Below are 12,459 nucleotides of genomic sequence, written 5' to 3'. Positions count from 1 at the left end.
CTCTAGACAGTATCTGGCATAGAGATATCCTGTAAGGTCAAGTCAGCATGATTCAAGATCTGATGTCTGGAATATAATATTGGATGTTTGAATTGAGATTCTGAATAAAGGATTTTTTCTCATTCTCACTGTTCTTACCTAGTTCTTGCTGCTGAAAATAAGTTTTCTATCCCAGAAAAAGGTATTTTTGCAGACATCAGTTTCTGAACAGAAGTTTTTGGTGATGCCTGTCCTAATTTTCCCTTGGAGGAAACAGGACAGTCCTTGCCTCAAACATTGATATTAATCAGATTGTTTCATTAAATAAAGAGGGGCAATGAAACTTTTCAGCAGCAGATGGGTACATGGCTTGATCCAGAAATCACCAGTGTGACTCTAAGTTAAATCTGAAAACATGAAAGGGTTTTAATGCTTTTTATTACATTGTTAATGCTATAATCTACCTGCATGAGAATAAAACTCGTAAAGAAATATCTCAAAATGTAAATAACAAATAGCATTATGGAGAACCTTGAATAGATCATTTTAACCAGACCGTGACTTATAACAAATCATAACATATTCCAAACATTTGTGGTAGAAAATCTGAGGTTTAGTTATCTGATAAAAGAATGTATCCTGCTGTCAGTGGTCCTTTGGTGGCTATGGAAGTACAATAGTTTCCTGCAATAGGCTGCATATTCTTTCTCTTCTCAGCTGTACACAATGGATCAATACCTGAAAGTATCTTAGCAATGCATATATCTTAATATGGATGTGATTTATCATTTCATTTTACATATAACTCTGAAGCATGTAATATAGTTCCATGCCTTCTAGGAGTGAAAAAAAAAATAACAATGATGTCTGAAATTCCGAAGTTTACAGTTGAGTATTATTTACAACAACTCTTATCTGTAGTCCCATTGGCTTTACCTTTAGTTTTATGTTATGTTATGGGAATTTTTATTCCTATTGAGTAACCTTTTTAGTTTTTAAAGGAGAATCTAAAATCTTGCGGCCAATGTAGGTGTACGTTTTTAGGAGAGAAGAGAGGTGCCATGTGCTCTCTGTAGGAACAAAGAAGAAAAAACATCTGTTAACAGTATAAAAATGCAAGGTAGGAAGACTGAGCAATACAAAAGAAAAATACCAGCTTTGCAAGGTTCTACTCACCAATGGTTAGTTTTTGCTCTTTGACAAGTGGATAATCATTAAAGTTAAGGTACATGTCAAACAGATTTTATGCCTAGGCTCTTTAATAGTATTTGTAAACCTGTTACATATATATCCTAGTCATCAGATGACATTATAAACCATGTTGGTTTGGCTTTTATGGCTATTTTTATGTCACATTTCATGGGACCTTCACAGTAAATGTAAATGTATTGATCTGGTTATACCATCTACTATGAATTGTGCTATTAATGGCACAGAACACACTGGCGATAATAAAAAAAGCCTTTTTCAGCATAGTAGTTGGTGACAACAGCATGGATGAACTGTTGAACTAAAAAAAAGTGATTCTGAGACCTTTAGGGTTACCCCTTGAGGGCACGTAAAATGTAAAGCAACCTCTGAGAATCGCTTGTACTGAATTGTCTGAAAGGTGAGATGGTGAGCAGCTCCCTGAAGGCTGATCAGACCCTTAAAAGCAAAAAGTGGCAATCGATTCCCCAAAGTGACTGTTATTTTCTTCTCTCACCCACAGCACTCTGGCAGTGTACTTCATACTGTCCTACCCACTCCTGAACTGTAAATAGTCAAATGAGTGTTTTCAATTACTCGAGTATGGAATGAATATTAAAGGCCTTGCAGCCAGAACGTGCATTAATGCAAACTGTCTCACGTGCAGTAGCATGGCATCCTCTCTGTGCAAACACACAAATGTTCTTCCAAGAAATTATGCAAAATGCTTATGTAAGTCCCAGGGGAAGGGGAATTAGAGGGTGCAGAGAGGGAAAGGAAGAAAGAAGAGGGCTATAGAAATATATAAAGAACCAGATTGTTTAATTTTTGGACTGAGCTATTAACTGATTTCAATATGATCTGATTAATTGCAGACTTCCAGGAAGTTGAAAAAGTTTCCTGCACATTTAACTTCTTTGTAGCCCATTCTACAGTTTCTCCCACAAAAATACTATTGCAATATGCAGCAGTAGGTTTCTTGTCATGCTTGCCGCTGGTCAGTACAGTTTCTTCTGGTCACTAGATGGCAGAATGTGTGTTGACTTAGAAGCACAATTTTGCATAGAATTGAGAAGCTGGGACTTTCTGTTTCTTTTGCACTATAAAATTCTCTCTCACATATTTTTTTTAAAAAATATTACATTCAAAGGATGGAGAGGGTTGTGGGGGTTTTTTGGGTTTGGTTTTTTTTTTTTTTTTTAGTTCCTCTTCTCTAGGGCTAGAAATTAAAAAAACAAAACAAAACACCCAAAGGAAATAAAACATAAACTGCAGTTGTTTTTACGTTACAGTGAACCCTGTGACAAAAGAGAATAAAATCCCAGGAGCACTCCCTTCCCTGTCTCCAGCCCTGCTTCAGTGTAACAGGGCACCCAGGCTCCACAAGGAAGCACTTGTTCTCAAATGCTGCATTTGCAGGACACAGCTTCAGGGCTTTGGTGAATTTAATCTCTCTGCAGTACAGATTTAAGCTACAGCTTTCTATGGGAACCCCTCAAAATGATATTTCCTCACCAGGCAGGCAGGTTGCCAAAATGGTTACATAGCTATTAGCTGAACTAGATTTCCATGGGAACCTCTTCTTAGCGAATGTGGAAAACGTTCTTAAAACAGTCTTTGCCTACTTCCTCATAGATCTTGGTCCCATAAAAAGTCCTCTTTTGGCTCTCCAAAACAGTATAGAAGATCTTTGACCAGTTTCATACTGAATGGAATAATTTCTTTCACTAGAGTGAATTAAGATCTGAACTGAGCTGTATTTATGAACACAGTGAGAAAGGTATCCTATTACTCATGAAAACATGGAGAGGATTTTAATAGTAGTGGAAACATGAAAGGTAATAGTATTTGTACTAAGGAAATAATTTTTTTTATTATAAGACACTCTTGTGTTTTCTCAAGTAAAAGAGGTTAACATTTGTAGGAAACTAGATATAAGATTCCCTGTCTCTTGCACACAGAGATATACTCATACATATATGTATGCACTATTTCATCTTTTAAAAAGTTAGGGAAAATAATTATGCATTCTAAACAGTGAACATACTGTACATAGGTAATTAGTTTGTGTTTGTCTCTAGTGACACTCATTTGCTCCTAGGAAATAATGTTGGATTAATACTACTGCTGCTATTTTTAATGACAGAAGAAATTAAATATTACTGAATCAAAATATAAATTATAGCACAAATTCTGATGACCTAGACTTTCTTGTGTCAATGCAATCTGCTGTCTTTCTGTGCATCTCTGCAGTGACTCCCTTGGCCAGCCATTATCTTCAGTGGGATCTGAACCTGTTTATTCATGGTTACAGATTTGGTCAGCGAAAAATATCACAAAGATGTAATATTTATTCACTTTGCATGTGCACAGAATGTTGAAACTGTGCAAGCTCTGTTACTTGCCTTCCTGGGCCCAATTGCTCATCATCTTGCACCTAGACAGGAGAAACTGAGCATGTGAATCTAGCTAAGTGACTCATATCTATTCAAAATGAATGTAAAATGTCACCACAGCAGGTAGTGTGTTTTCACATGTGCTTTGCAGAATTATAACTAAGCAAAGAGGAAAAGGAGGGGTCAATGAAAGACAAAATTGCAGCTTTACCCATTTATATCTACTAAATCTGACATATTTTATAATTATCGTGGCCAGTATGCAGAAGTTGCTCGGCAGTTCACATTTTTCCCATTCAAGTATTTCCCTAACAATCCATCCCAAAATGTTTGTATTCAAATCAAAAATAATAAAACTGATCAAGGAAATTTACATTATGAAGTTTAACATTAAAATCCTCTAAATTCAGCAGTATATTATTTTCTCATATTCCCTATTGTTCTCTCAAGAAATTCATGGATGTAATAAGACATTAAAGAATGAAAACAGAGGGGATTACCTTTATTTATTTTTGCTTTTTTAAATGAAGAATCTTTAATGCATTCTCTTGTAGTATTCTCATCATTTTAATGTTTCTGCTATAATAACTTATTCATGTGTAGCCTTTAAAAATTCAAATCATAGTATCATAATAATATTTTGGTATCTTCATTGCTTTTTTACATTTCATACTATTTTACTTCTGCATTAAATATTTTGCTTTTTTCTTGTATTTAATTAATTGAATTATTGATACGGTTACCCAGTGCAGTAGCTATTTCAGAATAGTAATGTTTTTATATAAACAATCTCTTTTTACTGAATACTGCAGCAAGCTACCTACATATTACACACAGGCTAGTATGTTCCTCTTTATTGCTCTATACATTTACAACTCATGAGAAGATGACTGAGGATAAACTGTAATTTTCTAAGCTATTCTTGAATTCCATAACTTCATTCTCTTTCTTTTCTGTTCTAGAAACACTGAAAAGTAAGTAAAGGTAACTGTAGAAAGCAGGATTCACAAGGACATCTAGACTATTTCCTTGCCCTGAAACTATTTACCGCAGACATTCCTGCAGATGGTTGCCTAATCTTTTCTACATGATAGAAGTATTCATTAAAGATTTGAGATGAATTATCTATGGATTTATGATAGGGAAGTTTAGTGCCTGTGAAAGATTCTGAAGCTGTATGAAGAAAAGGAACAAGAATCATTGTTTTAAATAACAGGCACTGCAAACTACTCAGTAAGCACAGTCAAACTGAGTGTAGGGTTTTTTTTACCTAGTGGTAAAGCTAGGTGAAGCTAAATAATATTGCATGCCTTTTTAAGTGCATTTTCTTGTCCTTGTTTAACTCTGCTAAATTATTTTTACAAAAGAATAATAAAATATGGAGGAAGTGTCACTGGATGTGAATTTTGCACATTACATGTTTATCATTTGTGGTACCAAAAAGCTGGCTGTTTGTATACAGACATCATGAGTAGCTGCTAAATTGTATGTACAGGAGAGGAGAGAGGAGAAGAAGGGAGAGGAGATGGGAGAGGAGAAGGGAGAGGAGAGGAGGAAGAGGAGGAGGAGGAGGAGAGGAGGAGGAGAAGAGAGGAGCTTTGGCTGCTGTAAACTGCCCTGGTTCCACCCAGACAAGGAAAATTTTGTCAGCTAAGGATGTGGTCTAGACACCTCTTCCAAATCTCTACTCTGAGCTAAGAGGTTTATCTAACCTGTTTACAAGGATACATAGCCTTTGTTAACCACCAATGGAAAGTTAACGATCACCTGCATGCAATTTCAACATACTATTCCACCCATTTCAGCCTGAGAGATGTGTGTATGGCACAGCCCCCTGACAGGTAGAGTGTTGCGATGGTTTCCAGAATGGACCTGGAACCTCTTAAAAGGTCTGAACGTTTATGGTGACACCTATGGCTTTAACAAATACAACCCATAAATAACTCTTCTCTAGTCTGTGTAATTCTGTGATTTACCTTAATGGGAAGCATGACACAAATGAAAGGAAAACCAGCAATTCAAAATTTAAACCTCGGAACTGATTTTCACAATAACTAAATCCTTCCTTCAGAAATACATGCATGGGACTTTAAGTAGGAAAAATCATAAGAGATTTACCCCAAAACTATAAATCAAAATCACTTGTACCTAGATCTTTCAGGATTTTTAAAAAATCTGTTAGATGTTTTCACTGGATTTAGTAAAAGCACACTTTTCTAGGTTTCTGAGATTCTCAGACTCAGCAATTAATTTAATGATTTTGAGGACCCAGATATCACACTGAGGCTAAAAAGCAGTGTTCTCCTTCACTCTTACTGCATAATCCACACTTACAGAAAATATTTGAGCTCATATGCTAACACATCCTTCTCACCTCTATGGCCCATAGTGTCAGAGAGGACTACATGGTTGGCTTATTTGACAGGTGTTGCCCATTCTACGCCTCTATAAAAGCAAATTAACTGTTCAACTGCAGAGCTGAGCTACATAAGAGTTTGTCAACTACCTCTAAGGAAGTTCACCCTGAAGCCTGCATTAAAGAATAGCAAAGGTGCAAGGTTTCTCTCTTAAGACCAGATGAAATACCTAATTCCATCATATAAAAAATTATAGCAGAAAAATTCACCTAAGAGTAGATGCATTCAATGGGCATAATCTATCTGATCACAATATACTATTCTTAACTTAGGAACATCATCACTTTACTGGGTTGAGAAAATGAATTCATTAGAATTAGTGAGACTATGATAATGATGCTCTACAGGTCTACAAAATACACACATTACTCTGAGAGCCATTGGTATACCTTTTTTTTTTTTTTTTTTGGCATATCCATGATTTTTAAAACATTTTAAAATGCTGTTCTGTAGCTGTGACAGAAATTTCTACTCAACCATAGCAAAGTGCCTCCTGGTCCAGTTCTCTGATTACATTAGAAAGCAACAGAAAACACAGTCTAGTCAACATGACATTGATACTCTGGGAGAACAATGGGGATGACACTACTGAAGTGGTATCACCCTCAGAGGTGGAAGAGCATGCCTGCCTTTCATCAATAAGCATCGAAGTAACTGATTTTAGTATCCTTATTGTTTCTACATCCCTACATGATGTCAGACACTTGAATCACTTCTTTTAAAATTCTTATGCATCTCCTGCAAATATTACTGCAACAATCTATACCTTTTGACCTCCAGAATGATTAATGGAAGTGTACTCTATGGAGAATTGTGGCTGCTTCTCCTACAGATGTCAATAATAAGGATCATTAAAAAACATCTATTCCCTGATGGCTGTGCAAGATACATCTCATGTAACTCATTTCAGCTTGTCAGCATATTATGATGCAATGTGGTTACCTAAAATCTGTCTTAGCTCATCATGATCCATCATTTGAAGAAATGATGCCAATAGTCAACATATATGAATGTCTGGACATTACAAGCAGGGATTTTTTCAGTGAAGATGATTAGTTCTGGAGTTAGAACTATAGAGTTTGCAATACTCATTAAGCTGCGAACTCTGACTGTAACTTATGTAAATGCATTCTCAGAATGACCTATTGCTTATGGACATAGATAAACTAGTATCTCTTTCAGTGAGAAGTGGTACAGCTAGTGGTGTTTTACTTAGTGCAAACAGACTTTCTCTCAACAGCTGGAGACCTACAAATGGCATGTGTATCAGGGCTCTCTAAGACAGGCTTAAGACTAGAATCTTATTATGCTGCTCCTAACTATGAACCTTTTTTGAATTCTCTGCAGAGTTATTTTCACATCTGCCCACAGATATACTATAAATCTCTCCCATTGCCCCTACTCTGCTGTCTAGAAAGGACTGGAAAAGAATTGGCTCGCTAGGTAGCTCAGTAAAATAGCTACAAAAATCTCTTTTATACAAAGATATTTTCAAACAAAAAATTGAATTTGCTTCAAATTATGTTTTTGCCTCTTGTGTGTTGGCTCTGTGAATATATTCTAATGATTTAGTTCCCTGGAAGAAGTGTTCTCAAATACAGTCTACTGTGAGCATGTATAATGGAATATTTATGGTAAGAACTTCTGAATCTGCTCACTAGAGACTTAACAGTATATATTTTGATTGTCCAATCAGGAATCAGAATCAGAAACGTAAAAGCAGTATGTCTAGTCACAGCTAGCCAATATGAATTGTAAGCTGGAAATAAAAAACAGTGTGTATTGAGAAATAGAAGTGTTTGTGGGTGGAAAGAATGCGGTTTTTTAGAACAGCTGAAGTATTGGGGGAAAATAGATTTTGGGCACACAAGTCTTCAGCTCTGAAGTAGAAGCATCAAACTTCAAAATTCCTAGGCATTTTATTTTTGCCGCTTACAAACCTGGCCTTGCTTATGTACTTAAGACTACTGTGGCTCTAACACTACAACAATGAACAGATTAGACATATTCACATTCAGTTAAGTGGTTAACAGATAACTTCAAAATGGGAATAAGGCAGAAGACATTATAAGTTCAGAAAATTCAGAAAAAAACCACTGTTTATGTTGACCACAAAAATTGTACAGTGTATATTATTTGCTTAAGTCTAGTCATCAAGAGTCTGTTAAGTAGCCTGAAAAGCTAATATTGAAGCTTGCAAGGTACCAGTTCTCAGAAGACCACAGAAAAAGAATCCTAGCTTTAGACCTAATACAGAGACTACTCATTCTGTAGTGATCTTGTGGAATAATTTTTACATTTTCCAGGATATATTTAAGTTTGATCTTTTATTTTTATTTTTTAAAAAAAGGTTACTTCAACTTGGTATTCATTCACATCTCAGAGTAAATAAAGTACTTCTAAAAACTGAAATCTTATTATTTTAGAAACAACTTTAGGCAAATGAAAATACAATTCTGTTTTTTTAAAATCATTATTTGTTTGATATATAAGTAGCAAATTCCACTAAAATCTATTCAAAAAATCCTAGGTTTCAAAAGTAACGGTCCATTAGTTTTAATGAAGGTTTTGAAAGTGCTGCAGCAATGGGTCTGCAAAGCCTGACTGAACTGGAGTGCTCTGTGCCAGAACGGACTCTGGAGCCCTGAGGTAGTTATATCTCCAGTCAGAGCAGTTTATTTGCCAGGATAACTGCAGAACCCATTGATGCAAGACATGATTATACAAATGCCCACATGCTAACATATGTAAAACATCTCAAAAGGATAGTCTGGGTGCACAGGATCTATCTCTGGGAAAAGGGCTTGGTGCCACATGACAGCACATGTATAGAGTTTAGGCCATAGAACAGATGTTCCCATTTCTTAATTTATATTTTTAAAAAATTATTACAAGTTCCCAAAAGACATGAAGAAGCAATTTTTTATGTAACAGATTCTGTCCAAAAATAAGTCATTAATGCTAATATACAACCCCCTATATTGGTAATCACAGTTACCACTTACATATAATTTTGATCACTCTATGTGGTGCATTTCAACTATTTTTTCCCACTATCAAAAGAACAGATCAGTGTCATTCTGCCTTACGTTGTGGTTTTAATACCGAACATCAGAGTAACATCACCCACAAATGACGACACTTTCACCTCCACCAGTGTAAATCAAAAGTCATGAAATAATGGAATTAACTGCTGTGTGAGCAGAATTGGCTCCAGATGGATTAATTCCTGTGGTTGTGAGCAGCACACAGGACTGACAGACCTAGAATAATAAATTACAATTTTCTAGCTCCTTTCTCCATGTTCTGTTTGACCGTGTGGATTCTTATGCATATCAATACATTTTAATCCTTAAGATTATAGGAACAATTACAGCTAGTTAAAGTGTTATTTCACTAAATCCTTATTCATGATGAGGTCAGCTTGGATTTGCCTCTAAGTGGCAGTCTTTTAAAATGTAGTGACAATAAATTATTCCCAATATTAAAAATGGGACAGTACAATAATCCATGAGAAAAAGTGCCAGTTGGGAGATCGTCTTTTGTTGTTATTGTTACCCTCTGCTGTTCTCTTATTACTCCAAGGCCCATCATTGTTACTGGCATGAAATGTTACGGTACATTGGGTACATACTAAACTGAAGTTAGAAATGTCAGCCACTATACCTTTGTTATGTTTCTGTGGCAGGACCTGGGCAGTTTACTAAAAAAGAAAGAATTGATTATCTTAGGCTGCATCAAAAGAAGCATGGCTAGCAGGTCAAGGGAGGTGATTCTCCCCCTCTGCTCTCGTGAAACCCCACCTGGAGTACTGCGTTCAGCTCTGGGGTCCCCAGTATAAGGACACAGACCTGCTTGAGCGGGTCCAGAGGAGGCCATGAAGATGACTGGGGGGCTGGAGCACCTCCCCTATGAGAACAGGCTGAGAGAGTTGGGGTTGTTCAGCCTGGAGAAGAGAAGGCTCTGGGGAGACCTTATAGTGGCCTTCCAGTACCTAAAGGGGGCCTACAGGAAAGACAGGGAGGAACTCTTTATCAGAGAGTGATAGGATGAGGGGTAATCGTTTTAAACTGAAAGAGAGAAGATTTAGATTAGATATGAGGAAGAAGTTCTTCACTGTGATTGTGGTGAGACACTGGAACAGGTTGCCCAGAGAGGTTGTGGATGCCCCCTCCCCCTCCCTGGACGTGTTCAAGGCCAGGTTGGACGGGGCTTTGAGCAACCTGGTCTAGTGGAAGGTGTCCCTGCCCATGGCAGGGGGGTTGGAACTAGATGATCTTTAAGGTCCCTTCCAACCCAAACCATTCTATGATTAAAAATTGTAAAATACTTCCGTAGAGAAAAAATTATATGTGATCACTGGACTACTGGTGCTTTTCTAGACAAAGCCTGTAGCAGTCAAGAAAGACAAGAATATTAGTCTGAAAAGAAGGTGCTGTTCAAAGCATATAAATAAGGTGTAAATTCTTAAATAAGGTAATTCTTGCTAGCCCTAGAGATAACTCTTTCTTTGTGTGAGGGAGTCAAAACACAGTTTAGGGATTCTAAATAAAAAGACTTAAAAACTGAGGATCTGGGGAGAGTTTCTGGCCAAGTTGTAAAGAGCCTGCATAAACACCACTACTTCAAGGTGTAAATTGTTGTGAGGGAGTTCCTTCTGGTTCCTCTCATGCCTTCTACAAGGAGTAGATCCTCTCACATGTCTTGGAAAACTTACAAAGTTACTTGTAGGACACAGAATTTGAAGTAGCAGAAAGGAGACTGCTGCAGGCTTCAGGGCATCAGGAAGAGCAGGGGTCCTATGATTCTTAACTAAATAATATCTAAAAAAAAAAAAATCAGCCTAGCAAAAAAAATTGAAAACAACAAAAAAGGAAAACAAATGTATCAAAAAAGGAAAACATCTCTTCAGAAGGAAAGAAATCACTTATGCATACATGTCTGATCAGGGTCAATCTGGCTCTGCTCACTGTAGGACTACTCTAGGGTTGAGGAAGACAAAGGGTAACTTAATCATCAGGGCTTCTATTTTCATTGGCTGTATCTGAACTTAATTCAGAGTATCCTTAGGGTATATAACTGAAGTACTTTTTTTTAACTGCTCTGCTTGACTAAAATTTTAGTATGTTATATATATATTTAGTTCTATTTACATCACTAGTTACTATAACCTCTAAGCTAAGTAACTTTTTTCAGAAGAAAAATATCATAAACAATTTCAGGTGATTATTTTGGTTCACTGTAACAATATGGAGCAAAGGAACAGGTAAACATTAAACCTAATTCAGGACTGACTGTATGAATGCTGTACCAGCACATTCCAGTGGGACGTAGGTGATATTTTTCATATAAAGAGCTTATTTCATAAAAAAGCTGTTTCAAGGCCAGACTCATTGATTAATGTGAACTAAGCTAAGTTTCAGACAAAAGAGAAAACAAGAGGAATAGCATTTTGTAAAAGTTGAAATAGCTTATTTTCTTTTTTTGCATTATAGCTACAGTTTGAAATTGAATTCTAATTAAAAAACTCTCACTGAAAATAAAAGTCCTTTCTGAGTTACACATTTAATTCAGTCACAAATACTTTTTGTCTGTCTCATGAAGCAAAAAATCAGTTATTCCAGAAATTATATCAATGACTGAATTTGGAAAACTAGAAATTAAAAAAACTTTATTGCATCTACTTAAGTGCACTAGGATTTACATTAAAAGTAAATTCCTACATTAGGCTTCTTCACAATAAAAATAATAGTAACTTTACCTAGTGAAAAAGAAAGAAAAGAATCATAATTATGTGAGATGTAATCCAAGAATCATAATTACATCGAGCATATACACGGATAAAATATTAAAGGCAATACCCAAATGATAAATAGTTCCGAACCCTGTTCATCCCACCCCATAAGGCTGTTAAGAAATGAATATTTATAAATTTATACCAAGTATGAAATAGTAGTTAAGAATCTTTGAAACCCATGTATCTGTTTATATTTCCTATTCCATATACTTACACACTGATGGAAAAATTGCTGATATTTTCTGCATGTGCTGAGGATGAATAAACTGAGCCACCAGGAAAGTGAGTACCTAAAACCAGTCATCTTGTTCGGCTTCAGACTTGGCATACTGCTTCATGGCTGTGAATTTTTATCATGTCCAATCTATTGATGCTGCTGCTTGTCAGCTGCAGTTTTCATTAGGAAAAAGGAGTTACAGCTGACGGTAGGGTTTGTAGGAGTTCATAAATATTCTGCTACTGTTCAAAACTGCTGCACTGAACTAAAAGCAGACATATTAGCTGCATTTTGAGCCCACATGAAAGCAGAGCTATTAGACTATAAAGCATGATCACTCAACATGTTAATTAAAGAATAAAACCTATCAAATTAAATATGGTGTATTTTTTCTGACCTGGTCCAGGGCAGAACAACAATCCAGCTCTTCAGTTTTTGCTCCTAACCAGGAGCTTTGCATCTTCA

The 12,459-nt window shown here is 36.2% G+C and overlaps 1 protein-coding gene across 7 annotated transcripts in view; it reads right to left on the bottom strand.

Annotated features, from left to right (window-relative positions):
- ADGRB3 (adhesion G protein-coupled receptor B3) overlaps positions 1-12,459 on the bottom strand; it is a 486,594-nt gene that overhangs the window by 298,183 nt on the left and 175,952 nt on the right. Inside the window, exon 2 of one of the 7 annotated variants that reach the window (XM_074861806.1) lies at positions 916-1,049. The exons of 5 other annotated variants lie outside the window; for them this stretch is intronic. The gene's annotated coding sequence lies outside the window, so the exon portion shown is untranslated. Of the gene's footprint in view, positions 1-138; positions 238-915; positions 1,050-12,459 lie in introns of those variants that run through there. One more of the 7 variants, XM_074861807.1, reaches the window with a different exon arrangement.

This window comes from Strix uralensis, chromosome 3 (genome assembly GCF_047716275.1).
Source record: "Strix uralensis isolate ZFMK-TIS-50842 chromosome 3, bStrUra1, whole genome shotgun sequence".
Classification (NCBI taxonomy): Eukaryota; Metazoa; Chordata; class Aves; order Strigiformes; family Strigidae; genus Strix; species Strix uralensis.
Note: the sequence above shows the minus strand (reverse complement) of the source record. Positions and strands in the feature narration are given on the sequence as shown.